We start from the raw sequence: 24398 nt of genomic DNA, 5'->3' as shown, positions 1-24398 counted from the left end.
AGCCTCAAGAAACCCCAGAGTAGTCCCCAAAGACGCTCTTGCCTCCGGAACCGCAGACCTCCCTGCAGAGTGGGGCAGTGGCTGGCATAAAGGAGGGATTTCCGGGACGCTGATCCAGCATCATGTCCATTCCGATTGCTTGAGGCCTTTGCCTTTTTGGTTGGAAATACTTTACTATCATTCCTGCAGGTAGTTAACGGGAGCACGAGACACTCATATATGGGAATCAGAGGAAGAAAGAAGTCCATGATAGGAAAATGGTGCCCGGTGAAGCCTGGAGGGTGGACCTCTAGCAGAACCCAGCAGAGCAGGTGATGTTTTATTCCTTAGGCGTTCACTGAAAACCCCTGTCCCTGCGGGCATGATGAGAAACTCCAGATTCAAGGAACTGTGCCATGCAGATGCAAGGGGGCACTAACCATTATTTCATGGGAGTAATCATGGACTCCAGATTCAGAAAATCATTTTGAAATGCTACTATTATAAAACATTTTAATTTTAGAAGTTAATTTAAAACATTGTTTTTACTTCTTCCTACTCTAGACCAACCACCAGCCATAAGCCCAGTTTTGTAGCTGTCTTGGTTCAAATAAATGCGTTATTTGCTGAATCATTGGACTCACTCATGAGCAGTTGTGACCCAGAGAACCTTCCAAGAACAGTTGAAAGACCTTTGGAGCTAATCCTCCAGGCAGGGGAAAGAGGAGTGCTTCTGAACCCTTGCAAAGCTGATGGTTAGAGCTAAGAGATATTATGAAACCGTCAACATTTTGAAGAACTGAAAGAGAGAGGTGGGGAGGGAGTGAAGGAGAAAGTAGGGAAGAAAGAAAAAGAAGGATTGAGAGAAGAAGGAGAGGAGGAGGGGGAGAGGAAAACAATCAACTACACAAAAAACATGCAGTGCTTCCCAAATCTCCCCTCTGACGTTCAAACTACAGATTCATAAAATCCTCCAGCTGGAAGGGTCAATTTCCCACTTGTAAAAGCATCAAATGTCACCTGAGCCAGTTTTTCAGCAAGAACCACAATTATTCCATGGAAACATGTCAACAGTTCTCTGCTCACTTTTATGAGCAAGAACAATGAGGCAAATTACACTCGTCTGTGTTCTCTAGATAATTGCATTTGGCTTCTTAAAATTCAGGTGTTGGTCCGTTGAGAAGAACACGCCAGTTCCTTTTTTTTCTTAACTTTTGTTTCTGCCTCCGTTCACGCAAAGCCAATGTTGATGCCTTTAACATAAATGACTGGCGCGAGGCTAGACTAGTCTCTGACCACCTTTGTTCCCGTCTTGGGTGGCGCACAAGCTGTGGGCTTGGGTCCCGGGCGGACGCCGCACCATTTCACCTCCAGGCATTGCCCACGTCCCCTCTCTGAAGAGCAGCCCCTCCAGGATGACCTCGCCCCGCTCCTGGATAAGCAGCCCCTTCCCTGCTCTCCTGCCTCACGCTCAGCACGTCTCCACAATGCACTTACACCTTGCGTCGCTCGTGCCGCATCTGCACACACACCTGTCTCGTTCGTCTCCCCGCACGCGGTGACCGGGCCTCACTCCTTCTTCACATTCTTCTCACCTAGCACAATCTCCGAAAACAGCAGGTACTGCGCCAGCTGTCTACTGCTGCATTACAAACGGCTGTGAAATTCTGCAGCTTTCAACAATATTTACTACCTCATAGTTTCTGCGGTCCGGAATTCGGGTAGGGGGGCCACTTAGTTGGATGCTTGTGGGTATCAGGGTCTCTCACAGGGCAGCAGTCAAGGCGTCTGCTGGGCTGCATCATCTCAAGGGTCAACTGCAGAAGTATCTGCTTCCAAGCTCACTCATGAGGCTGTTGGCAGGCCTCAGGACACTGGCTTCCAAGCTCAATCACATGCTGCCAGCAGGCTCTAGGGCCTCGTTGGCTGTTGACCGAGGATGCTATTTCCTTGCCACATGAGATTCTCCATCGAGTTACTCAAAACATGGAAGCTGGATTCCCCCAGAGCAAGGCTCCCAGGGAGGGAGACAGAGAGTGCGAGCGTTCAAGGAAGCTGGAGGAGTCAAAGTCTTTCGGTCATTGAAACTCAGACGTGACATTCCATCACTTTTGCTGTATTTTTATCTCTGAGAAGCAAGCCACCAGGTCGCGTCCCCGCTCAAGGGGCGGGGATTGCCCAAGGCCGTGAATACCAGAAGGTGGAAGTCTAGGGCCATCTTACAGGCTCCTACCGCAGCGCTCAGTTAATATGCTGAATACGTGCATCTCTCTAGTCAGGACGAGCCTTTGCTTCCCTGAGGATCCGCAGCATCTGAACTCCCTATCAGGGAGCCCGGCGCGGGGAGACTTTTCAGCTGAGCATATGTTCATACGCACCAGTGAATTAGAAGCAACTGTACGGAAACAACGCCAAATGATGGCTGCCGCTCGACAGATAATGGTTGGTCGGGTGAATAAATGAAAGAAAGGTTGGCAGACACTAGTCCGTGTCCATCAGTATTTGTTTTCCAATGAAGGAGTCTCTCATTCTTAGCTAGGCGCGCGGGTGCTCCACTGGCGACTGCATTCCTCAATATCCCTGATTACTAGAGGGGCCATGTCACCAGCGTCTGACTAGTGCGGTGTGCATGGACCGTGGGGTAAGCACGTAGTTTCCTCCCTTCCCCCTGACTGGAATACAGAGGCTTGAGTGAGGACCCTACGCACGTGGCGGGACCACCCATTAGACCACCTGCCTCTGGACTAGTGCATGAAGCTCTATCTCACCAGAGTCACTGTGCTCTAGGGTCTTGTTGCAAGTGCTACCTGCCTGGCCCAGGATCTGAAGACCAAGGAAGGTGGGGAGCCCGGGAGGCTCAGTCTGTGCAGCGGCCGACTCTGGATTTCAGCTCAGGTCATAATGTCAGGGTCCTGGGATCAAGCCCCATATCCACCGACCTGCTCAGCAGAGAATATGCTTCGGGATTCTCTCCCTCGGCCCCTCCGGCTACTTGCACTCTTGTGCATGCTCTCTCTCTCTCTCTCTCTCTCTCTGTCTGTCTCTCTGTCTGTCTCTCTACGATAAATATCATCTTTAAAGAAAAAGCCAGGAAGAAAAATGTCTCCCTACCCCAAAGCTAGCCCATGCTTTACCCATGCTATAGGAGGTTCCTTGAGTATTTGTTAAATTGTGCCTGCGTAGGGAGTCTGGTTAATAATATCGTACTAGTAGCTCTGCACGGTGACGGATGGCAGTGAGACCTGCTATGGCGATCATTTGTAATAGTAAAAATATCAAGTCACCGAGGCACACCTCGAACCCATATAATATCGCGTGTCAATTATAATTCAATTAAAAATGAATTTAAGAAAGAAAGGAGTATTTAGTTACCCTCTTTCCCCTTGGTCGGGCCAGCATAGGCTTCTTGGGTCAACTCTTGTAAAAATTCAGAGCTATGAGGCTCTCAGAGAAGCAACCCATTACGTGGCCTTGGTTTTCAAAGCCTGAGGCGGAAAGTCGCCACAGAGAGGCATAAGGCAGAGTGGATTCTTCTCAAGGAAAATCTGTCCAGATTGAGGTTGCTTTGTTTTTCCCAAAAAGGAGAAGAGTTCTCTGCGCAGCTCCTGCAAAAGGGCCGGGTCAGCAGCTCCTCCACAGTCCCGGGGCTGTCAAGGGGGGGTGGGCTGGTGGGCAGCCGCCGCCGCTGTGGGCCTTGCTTCCCGCTTCTCCGCCCTTGGGGGCCGGCCAGCGCTCGACCCCGGATTGAAGGGCCCCTGCCTTCCTCTGGGGCTGGACAGCATCCATGGCCTCAGACTGCACGCGTTTGTTCTGTTTGTGTTCTTTACAGTATAGACAGGAGTCTCTGACCAACGCCATCCCCAAATGCCAAGATCCGGTGCTCACCCGCCACGTCAGCTCCGCCAAGGCCAGCTCGGAGACGACCAAACCTCCTCCAAGGGCAGGAGGGGACGGGAAGGAAGTGGGATAAGCTTTCCTTGCCTGGACTGAAAATCTGTTAGTAGGACGGATGGATGCCAAGTACAGAGTCATCGGAAGATGCTGCTTTTTCACTTGAAGGTGAATTCCAGAGACCAGAAAAGAAGGCACGGGCAAGAACTGCATCCAAAGTCTGGAGATCCAGGTGTCTTGAAGCGTAGGGAGGGTTAGAGCGCCCGCTCTTCCTGGGCCTTCAAGAAGCATTCGAGGTACCTAGGGAGACGGCCTTGCCCTTAATCAAAGACGATTCACGAGGAATGTTCTCCTGCTGTTGGTGTTAGAGGGAGGGAGACAGTGAGTCTGGCTGAGGGACGGCTTCACGGGAACGGACTCGAGGAACTCACCCTCGAAGGGCGATGAAACCCTCCAGGGGTCACCAGCCTACGGCGGAAGGCACGTCAGGCAGGGCGTGAGGTCTGAGGACGCGGCCGGGTCCTCGAATTCCCAGGGACAGAGAAAGGTGGAATCTTAGGGTCCTGGAGTCAGGTCTTTATTTTATTTTATTTTAAAGATTTTATTTATTTATTCATGAGAGACACAGAGAGAGGGACAAAGAGGCAGAGACGCAGGCAGAGGGAGAAGCAGGCTCCATGCAGGGAGCCCGACGCGGGACTCGATCCTGGGACTCCAGGATCAGGCCCTGGGCAGGAGGCAGGCTCCAAACTGCTGAGCCACCCAGGGATCCCCAAGTTATGTCTTTAATAAGAAAAGTAGAGATGATTTCAACTAAAAATAAGTGAAAACTAGGGGCTCCTGGGTCGCTCAGTCCGTGCAGCGGTCGGCTCTTGGTTTGGGCTCGGTTCATGATCTATGGGTCATGGGCTCGAGCCCCACGTTGGCAGCAGGCTCCGTGCTCAGCCAGGGGTCGGCCTGAGGTCCCCTCCCTCTGCCCTTCCTCCACTCACACTTGCACGGTCTCCAACGATTAAATAAACCTCTAAAAAAATACATGGAAAAGAGTGTTAAGGAGGTGGAAGCGTTAATGGAGCGGCTGCCAGGCCGGCGGTGGGGCGCGGAGGGCGGCCCTTGCTCGGCCCACGGTCCGGGTCCGGTGGGTCCCCAGGCCTCACCTGCCCTAAGCCCCCATGGCTGCGCCTCCCTGGGCCGTGGGTCCTCGTCTGGCTCCAGCCCAGCCTGCAGGACAGGACTGTGCGTGTGGCTGCGGCGTCCGCCTGTCGCCGCCCCTCACGAAGCCCCTGTCTCCTCCTGGGTTCCTGGCGAAGGCACTAGAGCTCCTCTGCCCCGAGGCAGGGCCTGAGCCCCTCATTCCGAGCCCGTCCTGCTGCTGCTCTGACTGCCCCCCCCCCCCGCGCCCCTAAACCCAGCTACACTGCAGGCATCATTTCTGTCTCTTTAGGGTATTTTCCTCCAACAGTTTGGGGAAACCCCACAAGCTTCTCCATCGCCTGAAGGGCCTGGCTTTGGAAACTAAGCCAGGAAGGGGCCTGCAGCTGTGCGTCCCCCCCCACGGTGCCTCCCCCAGCCCCCATCCAGAGCAGTCCACTGCCTCAAAGGGGAAACACCGGGAAAAGGGAAAAAATAGGTTAATATTTAAAACATACTTTGCCAGCCTGTTTCGGTGAGTAAGTAAATGAGCACGTGGCACCGGCCCAAGGTGCTTGATCCTAAACCAGTTTCAGGAAAAACCTCTTGCCCGAGTTTCCTCTCTTACCTCCGGGCCCCACAGGAGGGCTTGGAGCCCCACACCCTTCCCGCCCAGAAGCCCGAGTTGAGGGTGGAAGTGTCGTCGGTGGGTGCGCCTCCCGCCTTCCCGCGGGCCCCACGCGGGCTCAGGGCCTTCGTCCACCATGCCCCCGGCTGCCTGTGTTGTCCCGGTTAATACCTCACCTCCTTACGCCCTGGAACCAGTTCTTACTCAATCCGTGCGGCGAAGTGGCAGCTCTGCCCCCTACCACCCAGTGACCTCGGGTGACTTACCTGACCTTGTTGTCCTCATTAGCAAAGTGGGGGTAAGAACATCCAGCTGCTGGGCTGTTGTCAGGATCGAGTAACGTGGCCTCCGTAGAGCCCGAGCCGGTGGCCGGAGCAGGCAGGGTGCCCCCTGTGCACCCCGTGTGTGCCGAGGCCGCGGTGGCCGTGCGGAGCAGGCGGGGAGCTCGTGCAACCTCATCACTGCAGCAGAAGGAGCCCACCAGCCCCAGGGCACTCACTGGAGCGCTCAAGGGGAACCGTCCCGGGGAGGGGTCGATGTGGACGCCCTCAGTAGCTGAGCACTTCAAGATGCCAACTACGAGCCTGGCGCTGCCACACACCCTGTAAACGGGGCTCCCCAGGAGGCCGTCGCGGACAGGAATACTGACATGGGCTAAAAGAAGTCGGTTTGCAGTGCTGTGGGATCGTGGAGGGGCCCGGCCTGGGGACTTACAAACAATAGAGGCTGGAAGTCGGAGGTGGAGGTGCCGGCGCTGTTGGGTGAGGGGCCTCCCCGGGGTTGCAGGCCTCCTGTCCCACCTGCACAGGGGGAAAGAGCCGGGGGCTCTGGGGTCTCTCACCAGGGCGCTAACCCCGCTCACGCAGTAGGGTCCCTGACCTGACTACTCCCCCGAGGTCCTATCTCTTTACACCAGAACCTTGAGGGGCAGGTGTCGATGCGCTCCGGTCGGGGGCCGCTGCGGGGGCTCCTGAGGGATGCCAGGGCCGGAGCCGCCGGTGGAGGCCTTAGATGTGCGGCTGTGGTTCTCCAGCGCGGCCATGGCCCCGTGCGCCCTCCCCTCCACCCGGGGAGGCAGCAGGCGGTGGCTGCAGACACTGTGGGTCATGGCACCTGAGCGTGGTGGCGTCTGGGGGCAGGGGCCCGGGGAGGCAGCAGGCGGTGGCTGCAGACACTGTGGGTCATGGCACCTGAGCGTGGTGGCGTCTGGGGGCAGGGGCCCGGGGAGGCAGCAGGCGGTGGCTGCAGACACTGTGGGTCATGGCACCTGAGCGTGGTGGCGTCTGGGGGCAGGGGCCCGGGGGGCTGCTGGCCGCTCCCATCACACGGCAGCCCCCACCCGACAGACTTACCAGGGGATGTCGGTGGTGCCCGGGGAGGGGGGGACCTTCCTGCTCTGCAGCACCCGCCCCCCCCCCCCGCACACCCCAGCCCTCCCTTCCTTCTCTATGATGTTTCCCAGCGGCTGGTCAGGACCCACATGCCGACCTCCAACAATCCGCCGTGAGGACCCACGTCTCGACCCCCTGCGGAGGACGTCAGTCACCTTCGCCGCCCCGGGCGTGGGGTGTACGATGGGGAAGGTATGAGAGAGGTCGTTAAGCCCAAGCGTGGAACATCGGGGGGGGCTTCCTGAAGGAAGTGGCTTCAGTGTGGAGACGCCAGTGAGGACGGCGACATCGGGGAAGGGTGGACGGGGTCGCTTTTCCTGTGGAGCGCCCTTAGGTGCGGATCACCGTGGTGCGTATTGTACGATCTCATTGAATCCCTGAAATGCTTTCCGAGGTTGATGCCCTGGCTATTTCCATTTTACAGATGGGGACACTGAGGCCCAGGTGTTAACAGCCTGCTTCAAGCCCCACCACTAGGAGACGCTGAAGCAGGGATTGAACCCAGGTCTGCGGCTTCCAGAGCTGGACAGGAAGTGATGCTACTTACAGAGGGCAAGTGGGTACACGGGGAATTTTTTAAAGTACAGTTAAGCCAAATGGTGTCACCCCAATATTGACACGTGAGGCCCCGACCTCCGGTACCTCGGACATGACTGTATTTGGGGAGAAGGTGCTTCCGGAGGCGATTAAGCTCGCACGTGGCCATCCGGGTTAGGCCCTAACCCACTACGATGGGTCTGCTTACAAGGGGGCGCCTGGGGCACAAGAGACACATCGGGGACGTGCACCCAGGGGCAGAGCACGTGAGGACTCGCGAGCAGGTCCCGAGTGTGAGCCAGGGAGACGGGCTCCGGGGGAACCACGCCTCACCAACACCTTGGTCTTGGGCTTGGAGCCCGCAGGCTGGGGAGAGAGCGAATGTCTGTGGTTTCGGAAACGCCATCCGTGGCGCTTCGTCCCTGCAGCCCAGACACTCGGTGGCCGTTGGCCGCCTGGACGGTGCCGTGTTCTGGTTTCTCTGCTGTGAAGCAGGATGGTGAGAACCCCGGGTCTCTGCTGCCCCCCGATCCCCGGCGACAGGCAGCCCCGCCACGGGGCATCTTCTAGTCCAAACCCGCTGGAGATGGTTCTCTTCTGGGTGCATCGGAGCCCTGGGCCAAAGGCGGCGCTAAACCACTGGGCCACCCCGGCTGCCCTCGCCGAGAATTTTAAATGCTAGACCAGGTCCTTTGACCTCCCTCCTTCAGCCGTGTGGGGCTGTTCCACCTGTTATGTAAGTGCAGGCGGCTGCGAGTGGAAACGGGGGAAGAGACTGGAGCACCGGTTCCCGCTGGCCTCCTCCTGGGCGCACTTACTACGCTGCCCTCGGGCACAGGTTCGTGTGAATAGTTAGTGGTGCGCCCCCCTCCCCACACTGGGCAGTGCCCCATGCCCGCCTGGCTGGGTCTGCAGGCCCGGCGCTGCCTTCCCCGCACGGGCTGGTGGCCGCCCCCCGCGTCGCCCCGCAGCCGCCCAGGAAGTGGCATTCTCAGTGAGCACTTCTGGTGCACGTGGGGAAGGCGAGGCACAGCAGGGGGACACCTCCGGGGGGCCGGGGCGGCGGGCTGGCTGGACGGGTGACTGCCTGGGCGCCCAGGGCCGCATTCCAGGTCGTGGGCTGCAGCCGCGCGGGAACGGGACGTGGTGCGGGTGGGCCTTACCGCGGGAGGGCTGCGGGGCCCGGGCAAGGTGCCACCTCACGCCCTAAGCCTCAGCCCTCTCTGCTGCAGGATGGCGATCGCAAGGAAGCAAACCGGGGGATGAAAACCACAGTGAGGTCCCACGTCGCACCCATTAGTGAGTGTGGCTACTGTCTCTAAAAAAGAAAATACCAAGTGTTGGCAAGGCCGTGGAGAAGCTGGAACCCTTGTGCGCCGCCCGCGGGAACGGAGGACGGTGCCGCCAACTGTGCAGGAGACTTCGGCAGTTCCGCCAAAAAACTGAAAGCGGAAGAAGTGCCACAGCGCCCAGCGAGCCCCCCGCCGGGTGTGCGCCCAGAGCGTGGAAGCAGAGCCTCGGCGAAGGTGCGCACAGAGGGTGGAAGCAGCCCGGGCGGCTGGCCGAGGGGGCAGCTCAGCGGCGTCTGGTGCAGACAAGCAACGGGACGTCACCCAGCCCCACAGTGGAAGGACGCGCGCTCCCCCACGGATGACACCGGGCGGCCGCCAGCGGACGGGGCCTGCAGGGGTGACGCTGGGCAGCAGGAGGGCCGCCAGGCCGTGGGCGGGGGGCCGAGGGCCGAGCTCTCCCTCAGCGGGCACACTTCCAGTTTGGCCGCAGGAAGAGCGTCTGGACACGCACGACCACACGGACCTAAGACGACCGAACCGTGGGCCGGAAGGTGGCCAAGTGCGTGTGTTATGTATGTGGCCACAGTTTTTAGACTTAACAATAAAGCAAAACGAATCCCCTGCGAGGACGTGAGGGTCAAATGAGGTGAAGTCTGGCACCTGAACTGTAGGGAATTGAGGGGTTAACGGCCCAGCTGCCTTAGGACCTCCCTGACTTTGCAGCATCCGGAAGGTTCTGCACCTTCAGCCCTAGGGACGTGACAAGCACTGCACCACCCGAATCCCGCGTGGCAGGCCACACAGAGAGGTGCGTTGTTGGTGGTAGTTGTTGGGATTTTTTTAAAGTAGGGAGGACTTGGGGTGCAATTTCCGACTTCAAAGCAGACACAGCTCAGCAGCGGCGACGCGCAGGCCCAGGGAGTGCCCGGAACTAGCCCCAGGGGCAGGGTGGGGCCGGAGCCAGCCTGATGGGTGCGCCCCGGTGTTCGGTCTCTGCAGACCCTGGTGCCAGTTTGCGACCAGCTGCCGGCATCTTCCAGGGCTCGCCCAGCCAGAAAAGCCAGGCCTGCCGCCCGCCGGCAAGGGCACCAGCGTCCCTGAGCGGAACCCGGGAGGTCGGGTGCTGACCCCCAGGGCCTCGCGGGGTGAGTGTGGGAGACTGAGGTGGGCGCAGGACTGGCGCTCGGGGGGCACCTGCCCAGACCGGTGAGCGGGAGAAGCTGGGCCTGACCCGCGGCCACGCGGCCTCAGAACCCGACAGTGGTCGACGGGGCGAGCGACCACGGGCAGCGCGGATCTGCCTCCCAGACGCCCTTCCCTTGGCTCTTGGTATTTTCTCTTCTCCTGGTAACCATATTCTCGCTCCTTCGCTCCATGCGGACCTGCACCAGGGTCTCGCCTCCTTAGGAGAGACGTGGTCTCTGGCCGCCCCACCTAGGATGCGGCCTCTGTCCTTCCCGAGTCCCGTGCTGCCCACGATAGCGGCCCCTGTGCCCTGTTCCCGAGCGGCATGGAGATGCGGTTGGTCCGCTCCGGAGGCAGCATAAGATACAAGCGGGATTCAAAACCAGAATCTAAAATATCTCATTGATGGATTTTATATTTACTGCAGTAACATTCTGGATGTGTATTCATTTAGATATAACGTTTCATTAAAATTAGTTTCACCCGTTTTCTTTCCTCTTCTAAACGTGGCTCCTGGGAAGCTGGACGATTCTCCTGACGTGTCCACGGGGCAGCGCTGTCCCCACGTGGCTGTACCTCCCTCCGTAGGAGCTGTCGCCACCGGACATTAAGGTATTTACATGGTACCTGTCGGCCCCGAGCCTCTCCCACTGCACCGTAAGCTCCACGGGGTCGGGGGCTCCCTGTCCTCCCCCCCGCGCTGCCCGTGACGGCTCCTGGCGTGCACCAGGCCCTCCAGGATGATCACAAGTGGACGAGGAACAACAGGGTCGACCAGGAGCCTCTCAGCATCATTCTGCATGTCCCACAATTGGCTTAGAACTATGTTCCTGTGGGGCAGCCCGGGGGGCTCAGCGGTTTAGCACCTGCCTTGGGCTCAGGGCATGACCTCGGGGTCCTGGGATCGAGTCCCTCATGGGGCTCCCTGCATGGAGCCTGCTCCTCCCTCTGCCTGTGTCTCTGCCTCTCTCTCTCTCTCTCTCTCATGAATAAATAAATAAAATCTAAAAAAAAAAAAAAAGAATGTTCCCATGAGGACCAGATGCATGTTTGTACGTCAAGTTTACTCTCTGCCATCAGGGGAGTAGATTTATCCGACTCTAATTCAGTGTCCGCAGCCCAGAGACGGCTTAGGCCCTGAAATGAGGGGATCTATGCCAGGCGCTCGTTAACCGGCATGAGCGATGTCACAGCTCCTCGCGCAGAGACCGAGCAGCGCCCGGGCAGCATAGCTGCGGCCCAGCGGCCCCACCGGCCTGTGCTCGGAGGCGGGTGGCACGGTGCCCGGGCAGCTGTGGACCCGGCCTCCCTGTCGGGGCAGGACCGCCTGCTCGGCCTGTCTGCGGGGGCCGGGGGCTCAGAGAGGTCGGCCCGTGGGATGCTCAGGGCCTGCCCCACGGGCCTCTCACCCGCACGGGAGCGACTGCGGGCCTCGTGCCCCCCGTCTTCCGTGGCCACAGGAGGCTGCCGGCCCGGGACAAGAGCGCACGGCTGTCGCACACAGGCCAGGCTGCTGGGAGCTGCAGACCTCACCCAGACACTGCTGCTGGCTTGGGGACGCCCTCCAGCCCTGCTCCCTCCGCGTGGTAGGGCCCTGTTGCTGGCCGGACAGCCTGCCTGCAGCCTCGGGTCCCCTCACCTGCTGCGACAAGGTGCCAGGTGGCACGCGGCAGCTGCACGGTGCCAGGGGCCACGGCGAGATGCACCTTCTCAGCCACTGGCCCAGGCAGCGGACGTTCCCCTAGCCCGGCCTCTGGGATGGGCCTTGGCCTTCATTCCTCCCTTGGGGGACAGGCCTGGCCAACTCCAAAGCCTGGATTTCCCACGGAGTTGGGCGGGACTGAGTCAGATACGCTGCAGAAGGAAAGATCCTCAAGGACAGACGACCCTGACAGGCCCTCCAGACTGAGAGGGGGTAGTCCCGCCCTCAGCTTCCTGGGCCAACCGCCATCAGACTTTGGCTGCATAGACAAGACCTCCCTCAGCCCCCTCCACGTCCGAGCTGCCTCAGCCGGTGGAAGCACAGGTGAGGTCACGCTGCGTGATGCTCATTAGTCAAGCCCAGCTGGGCGTGGACGCCACCCATGCCGTCGGGGGTGAGCAGGCAAGTTCCTTCATCTATGAAATGGGGTTAATCATGGGACTTCCCCTCAAGGAGGCTAAGGGTTGAAGGGTTAGTACACACACACAGCGCCTATTTCTGCACCCACAGGGCCTTGCACACACTGAGGGGGGCCCTCTGCAGGTGGCAGTTGTGGTCCTTACCCCACCTGGGAATCGGGCTGAGCCGGGCATTGTTTAAGGGCCGAGGCCAGCCGAGGTGGTGTGGAATTCACTTCCTATTGTTGGACCTGTTGGACTCGTAATCAGCAGATTAGGATTTGCCCCTGTTGTGTGAGGGCCAGGATGTTAGAGGGACTGGATCCCTGTGCAGAACACATAATGAGGCAAACAAGTTATGCTGTTCCTGTTTTCGAGCCGCAGGGAAAGCCCGGGGGCTATTTTTAGCAGTGGGAGGTTTGGGTTCTGGGAGGGCACCGGGCACCGGGGCGTGTTTGCTACATTAGGGTTTAGCATAATACAGAGGCGGCAGGCTGAAGGGAACTGTTTCGGGTTGTTTTTGTTAATCAGAGAGTGTTGTTTTCTTCCAAGCTGCAACGTTCAGACTTAATGGGCAGCGAGCAAACACCACCCGATACACACAGATTTATCCTCATAAAAATAATTCCTTTGTTCGATCCAGTTTCCATGGGCTATCCTAAAAACAGGAAAGAAATACCATAAATATAGCATTTGCCTTCAGTCGAGTGAGTTGTTCTTTCAGGGAAAAAATATTTTGTGATTCTGCTATTACATCTCACACAAATGAAGTGTGGAAGACTGTTCTGTGATTCAGGAGCAAAGCACGAGCGAGACCTGTGCCGAGAATTTATTTTGAGCTCTTTCAGGTGCAGGCAAGACCCTTAGCTCTCCCCTGGATGGCCATCGGCACACCAGGGCAGGGGTGGGGAATAACGACCGCGGGTGCAGAGAGTTGCGGTTTGGGATGTTAGAAACAAAATGCATATTGCAGGGATGTAATAAATAATTTTCCCCAAGTCAGACCCAACAAATTCACTTAAGAAACAATCGTTGAGCACCTAGGATGCCCCTGCCACTGGAGGGGCAGGACAGAGCAGGGGAGAGTCCCCAGCCCCCAGGGGGCTTGCAGCTCACGAGGGAAAACAGGTCAGAAAGCGAGCGTGGCACGTGCTGCCACTGGGGAAAGACCCTCCTACAGCCACGGAACAAGCCCCTTGTTGCTTAATATTCCTAAACTTCAATTGCTTCATCTCTGACATGAGGCTAAGAATTCCTATTAAGGATGGCACGTGAAACATGTCGCACATATGGTCAAAACAAACACAAACCTCCCATGGCCTCTTGCCCACACTCCCGGCTAAAAGAATAATACAGGAAAGAGGAGAGCATGAGGCCCACAGACAAGGAGTTTCAGCCTAAGAGGGGTGCAAGGAAGGCCCAGGCGGGTGGGGGGGATCTTGGGATGACAGCTGTCCCCCAGGCCTGGGGGCCCCTGTCCAGATCAGAGCCGATCAGAAGTCCCCCGGGGAGATTGCTTCAAAAAGATGAACTTGATAGGACGCCAGCTGTGTTTGAAAACATTTGGAAGAGGTTTCTGCCACCGTGGACAGGTTTGAGGCTAAGTCAGAAATACACCGAAAATTCAGCAATCCTAAATAAGAGAAAATGACTTCAGGGGAAATAAAAAATCGTGCAGGAAAAGTAAAACGCGGAGTGTTCTTGATGACACAGCTTTGAAAATACTGACCTGGCTAAAAGGAAGTGGGTGAGATCTATACTGAGGGCAAGGAGGATAGGGAGAGAAAATATGTGCGTAGGTTGCACACGGGGCAGTGGCCAGATGTCACAGCTAAATCCTCATCTTCTCAGGGTAGAAAGTCAAGGGAGAAGGCGTCAAACCGACAAAGCACCGATGGCAGTACCCGCCGGTCAGTGAGAGACGCCGGATCAAGGGGGGCAAGCGCCGAAAGCGTTTGTCTCTGGGCCACGGGAAGCTGCACGGCATAGTTTGGGGAAAGAGTGGGGAGCACCGAGGCAGGCCCCCCTCTTGTATCAAAGCATCTTTTGACTGTTTAACTACATGCACATATGACTTGGACGATCATAAAACTAAGTTTAAAATAATAGCTACACAAGAACAGAAAGTGCCGGAATTCCTTGCCGTGTTTGTTAACAAATAGAAGAGTCATGTGCACGTCACATGAAAACTTTTCTGAGAAGGAGCTGCCATCACATGGTGTGCCGGGCTCACTGGCTCTTCATTATATTTCACAGATTTGCAAAGTTGGCTTGTTGATAAAACATCCTTTGCTTAAAAATGAGAAGGAGGATAATAAATAAGCATTTGCCCCCACAAGGTGGTGGGGAGAGTCAAATGAGGGAAGGCATTGGCTTAGCTCAGTGCTCCGTAAATACTGGCAGGTGGTGCAGTCGGTTCTCCTCTTCTGGGCTGTAATTATGTCATTACCCCCAGGTGACGCCCTCCTGCTCCCTCAACTTCTTCTGGCCCCGACTTAGCTCTGGCTGCGGAAAGAGAATACTATGGGCCGGGTGGGGTAGGCAACAAATCCTTATGTCTCACGGTTCTGGAGGCTACAAGCACGAGACCAAGGTGCCAGCGTGGCTGGGCTCTCGGTGAAGGCCATCTTCTGATTACAGACTGCTGGCTCTCTCCTCACTGTGTCCTTACATAGTGCGGGGAGGGAGGGAGAGGGAGGGGGAAGGGGAGGGAGAAGGAGGGGGAGGGAGGGACGGGACGGCACTCCTGTGTTTCTTCTTCTTTTTTTTTTTTTCCTGTGTTTCTTCTTGAGAGGGCACTAATCCCTTCATGAGGGCTCTGCTCTCAGGGCTAATTACCTCCCCAAATCCCATCTTTAAATACCATCATAGTGCAGATTAGGATTTCAGCATATGAATTTGGGGAGGGGGACACACATATTCAGTCCACGGCAACCGCCCTACTCACTGCATGGCTGGGATGTCAGACGCGGCCGTGAGCCATCTGGAACCGCGCCAGCGAGGGCAGTCCCTCAGGATGGAGAAACAACAAAGTAGACGGATCCTGGACCTGAGAAAGCCATATACTTTGATCCTGTTTGAGCCCCAGGCCGTGTCTCATATTCTAATCCTCTTCCTAATTTCATTGCTGTTAGCAGCAGAGTAGTAGCGACCATTTCCGGTGTGCGAAGCAGGAGCACCCGTCTAAGACCTGGGCACCTGCAGTCCTGACGCATATACAAGATCGAAGGAACCGACAGGTATTCATTCAGGCAAGGAAAGGGGTAAGAATGTTCTGGGCAGAGAGGACGACGTGGACACCAGCACCGAAGAGGAGAGACACATAGAGTTTGGGGAACAGGAAGAGGTTGGGGATGGAGGACGGAGGGAAGTTGCAAGAAGTGGGCCTGGTGAGATAAGCAATATCAAGGCCTTGGAGATCGCACAAAGGGGTTTTGACTTTCATTCTGGAACAGTGGAAAGCCACTGAGGGGAAGATGCTAGGACTTGCTCTTTAACTGATAATGTTTGTGGAATGGAGAGTGGACTGGCGGCGGCAGAAAGAACGGAGTCAAGGAGGCCAAGAAGGAGGCTGTTTCAATAACCGAATCGAGGCATCAAAGGGCCTAGACTGTGGTAAGGGTTGGGGATGGAGACAAGGAGATGGATTTGGACAGGTTCAGAAAGCCGGGGCTGGAATCCACTCATTCAGCAGGAAGGTAGAGGGAGAGGTGGGCGCTGAGGATCAGGCCCAGATTTCTGGCTGTTACCCTGGAAGGAGGACTGAGCTGCTCTGGGAGGCAGAGAACAAAAGAGGCAGAGTGACTTGGAGGAAGAGCATGCAAGTTGCCGATCTCAGTTCAGATACGCTCAGTTGGAGGAAACTGCAAGACATCTAGATGCTCAGGTTCAAGAGAATATCTGGGGCTACGTCTGGATTTGTACTCAATCCAGAATGAGTCTTTTCAAAGCTTGTTGTTGTTTGTTTATTTATTTATTTATTTATTTATTTATTATTTATTTTCAAAGCATTTTTAAAAAGTGAACCTAGGTACACTTCGGAAGAGCCACATTAGTTTAGTGAAAGGGGAGTCATTGTCTATAGCAGAGGAAAGGGAGCCCAGAAAGATCCAAAACCCACAGTCAGGGACGTTAGAGGGTTAGTCCTTTAGTTTTGCTAAAAAATTAAATTAACACCAAGATCATACAATTAAACACAACATAAAACCCTGGATCTTTGCAAACCTGCCAACCTGTACCAGTCAATCCTAAGTTAATCATTGATCACCAAACAATAACCGAGAACTGAGCTGTGCTTTGTGCAGTCCTGGAAGTTGCAAACCTTTAAGACAAATAAGGCAAAGTCTCACCTGAATGACCTCCTACACTGAAGAGGCTAATTTAACTGAGCAAGAACGAAAGTCAACGCACAGCTGGACGAATGTCTGGCAGCGAAGGGTAAATGCTACGATAAAAAAAAAAAAAAAAAAAAAATAAATAAAAAAAAACCCACCAGGTGAGTCGTGTGACCGAGCAAATACTTTAAATTGGATGATCAGGAAAGACCTGAGGGTACGTTGAGAATAAGAGCCAGCCGTGCAAAACCGATCTAGGAGAAGAACATTCCAGAAGGGCAGGGACCTGTCAGTGTAGACGTCCTACGGTGAGACTGGGTTTCAGGTGGAAGTGCAGCGAGAGGCCTGTGTGGCCAGGTTGAGTGAGCAGGGGGAGGGCCACAGAGGTGGGGGGCCCCGAGCCGGGTCTCAGGGGTCAGAGCTGGGGGGTTTTCTTAGTGCAACCGAGGGTCCTCAGAAGGAGTTAGCAGCAGAGTAGCCTTGGTGCTCCTCTGGGTGCTGCGCGGGCAGCGGACTGGGCCAGGGGGCAGGCAGGAGGGGCAGGGAGAGCCCCCGCGGCCCCCTCATGTCCGCTCAGGTCTGTGCTGCCGGCACCTTGTCGCAGTGTCTTCCTCGGGGCAGCCCGGAGGCGGTGGGCGCTGTCGCCCCCAGTTTTCGCTGAGGATCCTATTATCACACAGTTTGTGGCTTGTCACTGTCCCTTTAATAAGGTCTGATGTTTGATTTAGGAAGTTCAACAGCCCACTGACGCCCTGCGCCCTGCGTTCAGACTCCTGCAAAGCAATTAACTGGCCCGGAGCACAAAGGCCAGACACTGGCAGCTGCGGGACAGGCCTGGCCAGAGGCTTGACGGCGAAGGCTTGTCAAGCTCAATCAACGGGGAGAAGCCAGGGGCTGACAATGACACAGAGTCCCCAAGTTGCCCATTGTTCTCTGGCCAATGCCAATCTGCCTCCTGGTGCCTCCAGGAATCTGGAGGAAAAACAAAACATTCTTTTTCAAACCTGGTGTTTTCAAGTCTTCAGTCATTCGTCACCACCCAGCGTAGAAGAGCACCCCAGGCTTGGGTGTGGCTCAGCGGGCACCGGGCAGAGGCTGCTCCTTCTTTATCTGCTTCCTCCCAGATCCACTAGCTAATGCGAGACCTTTGGGCCTTCCTCACAAACAGGCCCTGAATCACCTCAGAAGCCCGGGAAAGGTACCGTCATTCTTCCTGTCCTAGCCATCCAGTTCCTGGGCCGGGCGGAGGCATGGACGCCAACCGCTGGATCACGGCCACCCTCAGACAAAAGGCACAGGCTCCAGAGCCACCTGCCCCACACCGCCCTCCCGGGGAATCCCCCCACCCCGGCCCTCGTGGAGAGAGTATAAGGTCCCGCAACCCCGTGGTCAGTGGGGAACCCTGGCCCCAAAGGGCTTTCTAGAGGGGCCTTTAATTGCAGCATGGCATGAAGAGGTAAGTGAAGTCAACCAGATGACTCCCTTAGGATTTGGAACCGCCAAACAGAGGCACAACAGTCGAAAGTGGGCCCTGGGCTGGGAGGTAGTTGACGCCTGGTTGACTAGGCGTCGAGGGTGGAGAGGAAGCGGGTGGAGAGGGTGCACACGTGTGTGCAAGAGAGCGAAGCTGTGTCTAGAACGATGCTGTCCAACTTGGCAGCCATATGGGGCTTTTCTATTCTATTCACATAATAATTTTGATTGATTCTTTGGATTTGTTTAGGTTGTTTTATATAAATAGCATCAGTAATTTAAAATTTACTCCCTCAGCGGCCCTGCAGAGATCTAGACCATTCCCATGGTCATAGCTAATTCTATCGGCCGACACTGGTCTGAGAGACCCACTGGGATAGAGTACGAAGTCTTAGTTCCCCATTTGCAATCCCTGATTCCAACCCACAAGCCTCAACTCTGCCTCCTGCCCCATGTTTCACAAGGTAATTTGTATCCCTAGAATTTGCACCTCCTACTCTCCTGTAGCACCACTATCTTTTTTTCGAGCCAGCTTTTAGTCCTCATCTTACTTTTTATATTCAAAAGAATCTTAACAAAAAAAAAAAAAAAAGAATCTTAACTAGGGGCGTCTGCCTTTGGCTCAGGTCGTGGTCCCGGGTCCCGGGATCGAGTCCCGCATCTGACTCCCCGCGAGGAGCCTGCTTCTCCCTCTGTGTCTCTCGTGAATAAATAAATAAAATCTTAAAAAAATAAATAAAGAATCTTAACTAGCTACATTGACTGACCTATATGGTGATAAAAAAAAGAGCCACTGTAGTTTATTGAGTGGTTGTGTACGAGCATGATGCCTTAGCATTTTATGTGAATGCTTTTATCTAATCCTCAGAGGAACCCTACAATATAGGTCTTTCATGTGCATTCGACAGCTGAGGGAGCCCAAGCGTAAAGAGCTTAAGCCAGTTGTCCGAGCTCCCGGAGCTGGCGGATGGGCGAGGTAGGCCTGGCCTGGGCGTCCCCCTCCACGGCTGGCGCGCCGGGAGCTGGCCCGACCCAGCACGGAAGCAGACCCGGGGAGCGGCAGGTATCCCGCCTGGGACCCGGCAAGTGGGAGCTACAAGTCTGCACTTCTTCACATACATCCGGCTCCTGGGGCACCTTAGGGGAGTTCATCTGGTTCCAATCATCTCTCTGCCCAGCATTTTCTCTTTTCCATTAAAGAACAGGAAGTGGGAGAAGTGACGGCCGTGGGCACAGGCTGCCCCTGCTGAGGAATAGCCCGTCAGGAGCGAACTGTGCGTCCTGCGCACCGGGGGACCTGCCAGCAAGAGTCCCCGATGCTGGATCTCTGGTCGGAGAACTAAGTCGTGTGCGATGGTCGCTGGCAGCCGACTCAGGGTGGAGGGGGCACGGGGGAGTCAGCACATACTTCTCTGCTGAACTCCATTTCCCATTTGGTTTGGCAGCTTGTTTTTCGTGAAATGAGGCCAATCCAAGAATTCCATGTCAACATCGCTCCTTTTACTGGAACCACAAGCGTAGCCCCCTGGGACCTGCTGTATCTCTGGGCGGACATCAAAAACAACTCCTTCTTGCTTTGAAATTATAACAGTCCTCTGAGAGCTACCCACTTCCTTACCTTTTTTTTTTTCCTCTCTGAGGAAGAAAGTGAGGGCCAGGGTTTGCGGGCTGCAGCACCCCAGGATTTGCTGTTGGCATAGAGAGCCTCCGGGCTGGCCGGGCCGAGGGGTTCTCCTGGACCCTGCGGCGGTTTCTCCTTTCTTGTGCGTCCAAGGCCTCCTGGTTCCTTCCTGCCTGCTTGTCTCCCTTCCAGGACCAGCTTGACGCATAGGCAGGGCCTTCCCCACCCCCAGTCACCCTCACCAGAGCTGCCCTCGTGCCGTGCCGTGACCTCAGGGGGCTTGCGAAAGAGGCTGGCGGATCTGAAGTCCTCTCCCAGCCAGTAACTAGAGCCTGACTTGCATCCATGAAAGCTTTGGTAGCTCTCCGGGCCTCTTCCCTTGGGGAGAGCAGCCACCTTTTAGGGGCTCCAACACTTGAGCCCCCAGGTGGGGGAGGGACGGGCAGGAGGGGAGGGGAGCGATGACCAGTGATTCGTGAACAGTTTAGAGTGGGTTTGCTGGCACGTGCTGTGTGGGGACAGGCGTGTCAGCAGCGGGGCTCGCTGCGGACAAGGTTCTCTCTACCAGACAGGAGGCGGGGCGACCGGGCTCCGGGTCACCTTTCTCTAGCAAGGCTTCTGCAAGTCCTGAGCCACTGAAGCACGGACACATGCCCCCCCCTCCCCCCGAGTCCTGGTAACATCCTGCGCTTCTCTCCTTCACGGCTCTGAGCGCCCAGCCATCGCCTCCTTGCTCTCCGGCCTTCTCACCTCGATCGTCTTCCTGTTTGTCCTGTGTGCCCAGTGCCCTCGTGTGTGCCCGGCGAGGTTAACGAGCACGTCCCTTTGTTGAGTGAGTGAATGAACACTAGCTGCTCCTCGAAGCACTAGCGGGGGAGCACATGGGGCAGGAGCGCGTGAGGGAGCAGGTGGCTCCCGCGGTGCTAACCAGAGCTGAGTCTCTACCCAAGGACGGCGCCGTGTTCCCCGGTCACATAGTGAGCCTGGGCCATGGATCTGGCTCCGTCACTTACCAGCCGTGTTCGGGCAAAGCTGTTTAATCTTGGTGCCTCCGTGTCTTCATTTATAAAATAAGGATGCTAATAATACCAAGCAAATATTCTTTTGTGAGAAATAAATGAATAGCTCACAAGTCCTTAAAACAAAGTCTAATATGTAGTAAGCTCTTAATAATTGTCTGCTTAAGAGGTTTTTTAAAGCCCTAGAAGAGAGCAGGTCTTTACGCTGTCATCACCTGCTGCTGCCTTCCTTTGCTCCCACCTCATGGGCCTCCTCCCTCTGTTCGAGGTACCGGCCTGCCCGGGGTTTTTGCATCTCCCTTCTCTTCACCTGGTCTGCTCTCTCCCAGGTAGTCACATGATTTTCTCCCTCACTTCAAGGAGGCCTTTGCTGAAGCATCATTTCTTCAAAGCCTTCCCTTTAGACCCTACCGAGGAGAACACACCCCTTTTCCTGCTTTGGGTTTCATCTCGTGTGTGTAGCGTATGGAGTGCTACACACATAAACACAGTGTCTATGCATTACTTTACCTGAGTTTTATTTGTGTCCACAAAATGTCAGCCCTGAGAAGACAGGCACTCGGTCTTACTCACTATTTCGTTCCTAATGTCCCGCAGAGTGTCTGCCAATAGCAAGTGCTTAGAAATAGTTGTTGGGTGACTGGGTGGATGGATAAGTGGATGCACGGACAGATGGGTGAATGGGTGGGCGGGTAGATGATAAGTGGGTGGGTAGATGGATGGGGAGGTAGGTGAGTGGGCGGGTGGGTGGGTACATGAGCCTTTTGGGAGACTTCCACGTCCATTTCCACCAGCCTTCCCATCCTCAATCCCACATGCACACCTTCCCTGGCTCTTGCTCGATGCCAGACTTACTCTCTTGCTCCTTTCCCCTCAGTTGGCCTAGTTTGCTAAAACCATGAACTATCTTGGAGGCGGGGTTCTTACGCAAGCAGTTTGGGATTTGTTGACTAATTCAGAAAAATCAGCTGCCCAGTGTCAGCTGTTAAGGGAATACAGTGAATGAGACAGGTGAAGAGAGATGATTACATCTGCATTAGGGCTGGATCAGAGAGAGGCCCCAGAGTGGGGCCTCGGAGGAGGGGCCCATAAGCCACACTTAGGGCAGGAGTCCCCCTTGGACCCCAAGCTAGGCTCCATCGCACGGCCTCGTCTTAAATCAAGTACATGTAGATGACACACAGCTCATCTGCCAGATTGGTCCTGAGCTGAAAAAAACGCCTGAAGAACCAAACTCTTGTGAAACTGAAAGCTTTTATCAGCAACAGGATCCCAGATTTGATATCCTCAGAGAAATATTTTCAAGACCATGGGAATGGCTGGCAGTGTAATTAGCAGTGAGTGGAGCACCTTCAGCCTCAAGGGAGGAGAGAGCTTGGGCTCCAGATGCTGTGGGCCCAGAATGGGGCAGACACTTCACAAGGCTTGGTCCTCTGCAAATTGCATACTCAAAGACCTTTTATAATTTAATTTTCATAGTCCCAGAAGATGCCGGATCAGAGTTCCTTGATATGATTTTAAAAATGGTTTTCAAAAGAAGAGTGTTAGGAATGGAATTGTCTCCCTGCCCCCAACTTCATATGCTCAAGTCCTAACTCAACCTACCTCCACAGCACTTCAGAACACGACCTTATTTAGAGAGAGGATCTTTACAGATGTAATCAAGCTAAAATGAGGGTGGTCCCTAACCCAACAGGACTAGTGTCCTTCTGAGAAAAGGAAACTCGGACACAGACAGACATAGAGGTACGATAACATGAAGAAACATGGAGAGAAGACAGCCAACCACAAGCCAAGGAGAGAGGCCTAGACCACACCTTCCCTTGACCCCTCGGAAGGAAGCAATGTCACAACACCTTTGTTCTGAAGGTCTAGCTTCCGGAACGGAGGCAACACATTTCTGTTAAGTCGCCCAGTCTGCGGAACCTTGTTACAGCACTTCTAGGAAACTAATACAGAGAATTCATAACAACTCTCTTTAGATCAAGAAAGAAGGACTTCATCCATGTCTTCTAATCATTGGTAAATCCAAGTATTTCACAGAACGGTTTCGTTTCTCTGTGACAGCACATACGTTGTATGCATATAGTATGTATGATGTGGCATGAGACAGCGTGACCCTGCCTTTAGAGGTCTTGAGGGGACTGCTGGTGTGTTCAGCACATGGGTTCAGCTTCATTTAGCCAATGCCTATTGATCCTACCGTGTGCCAGGCGTGGGCCTAGAAACAAAGAAAATGAAGTCCCTGCTTTCCAGGAGCTCACAATCCGGTAGGAAAAAGCACAAAGATAGAAATAATTATATCTCAGAGCAATAGGGAGTGAGTAAGATGCGTACAGAGTGAAAGGTAACAGGAGAAAAAGGCGACGAACTCAAGGGAAGGGATCTGGTCAGAGATGATTACCAGGGGAGGGTCCAGAGCAGAGTTAAACCTGCAGGCTTCTCTGTAAGGTCTCAAATCACGAAGACCTACAGACCTGTAAGCCGGTGGAACAGGCTGATACGCACTATCAGTCTGAATATGCTTTCGGAAGCTGCAAATCACTTGTGGATCATTGCAGTTTTTGTTTTTTTAATCACACACACACACAAAAAAATCGGAAGCATCTCAAATCTTTAACAGTGTTAATTATGATATATTCATACAGTGGTCACACTATAGAAAATTATGCAACTGTTAAAAAATGAGGTGGAACTATATATACCACCACAGAAAGATCTCTGAGACGTATTGTTAAGTGAACACAGAAAATGTTAGAACAACACATATAGTATGATACCATTTATGTAAGAAATACAAGGATCTATGCTGTGTACCTTATATTTGTGAGTGCACAGGGAGAGCTCTGACGGGATGCATAACAACTGGTACCACTGGTAGCCTGGCAAGATGGGGGAGGAAAGAGGGGGATATTTCATATATTTGCACATATTCATTTAATCTTTTACAATAGGAAAGTCTTTAAGGCAGAACAAACACATTTTTAGAACATCTCTTGTACCAACAGCTAGTCCACCACCCTAGCTAGGCCCGAGGCCCTGGGGCCCTGGGGATGTACTCGTATGTGTGAGCTCACTCCTGGGGAGCTCACCTCTCACCCTCTGTCCTCAGGCTCCATCCACCTGGCCAACACGCCCGTTTACACGGTGGTCTTGCCCCAGCTCCCCACATTCATGTGCATGCTGTGTCCTCTGCTACACTTGTAGCTAGAGCTTTGGATTCGGTGCAGGCAGACCTGGCTTCAAATCCCAAACTTTTCACTCACTAGTGGAAAAGGTCACACAGTGACCTTGAGAACACTGGCCTTATCCTCTGAGCCTCTGAATTCTCCCAAGGGTGATTGTGAGAATTAAATAAGGCAATTCCCATTAAGGGCTGAATAACGGGATCCCCAGGTGGCTCAGTGGTTTAGCGCCGCCTTCGGCCCAGGGCGTCATCCTGGAGACTCGGGATCGAGTCCCGCGTCGGGCTCGCTGCATGGAGCCTGCTTCTCCCTCTGCCTGTGTCTCTGCCTCTCTCTGTGTGTCTCTCATGAATAAATAAATAAAACCTTTTTTTTAAAAAAAAAAGGGCTGAATAAACCACAGCTCTAAAAAAGAGTAATGATAGAAATTGCTATTGACTATGTCCAACTGATCCCCCCTAAAATCAAACCAGCCCCAGGTTAACCCTCAGCTGTGGATTTTCTACATCATCTTAAGTGACTGTACTTCACCAGTTTTAGTGAAAAATTATATCACATTAAACCAAAAGGAAATGAACAATGGGATTTAAGTGTTTGCTCAAGAGTGCTCATTTTCAGTAAATCAGAGTCTA

General features: G+C 54.6%; 1 long non-coding RNA gene across 1 annotated transcript; it reads left to right on the top strand.

Annotated features, from left to right (window-relative positions):
• The first annotated feature begins 15205 nt into the window (after nucleotides 1-15205).
• LOC129519729 (uncharacterized) lies at nucleotides 15206-19952 on the top strand. The gene is made up of 3 exons (XR_008666436.1): nucleotides 15206-15373; nucleotides 17197-18405; nucleotides 19142-19952. It is a non-coding gene; the product is annotated as an uncharacterized LOC129519729 (long non-coding RNA).
• The last annotated feature ends 4446 nt before the right edge of the window (nucleotides 19953-24398 follow it).

The sequence above is a fragment of the Nyctereutes procyonoides genome, unplaced genomic scaffold (assembly GCF_905146905.1).
Source record: "Nyctereutes procyonoides isolate TBG_1078 unplaced genomic scaffold, NYPRO_anot_genome, whole genome shotgun sequence".
Classification (NCBI taxonomy): Eukaryota; Metazoa; Chordata; class Mammalia; order Carnivora; family Canidae; genus Nyctereutes; species Nyctereutes procyonoides.
Note: the sequence above shows the minus strand (reverse complement) of the source record. Positions and strands in the feature narration are given on the sequence as shown.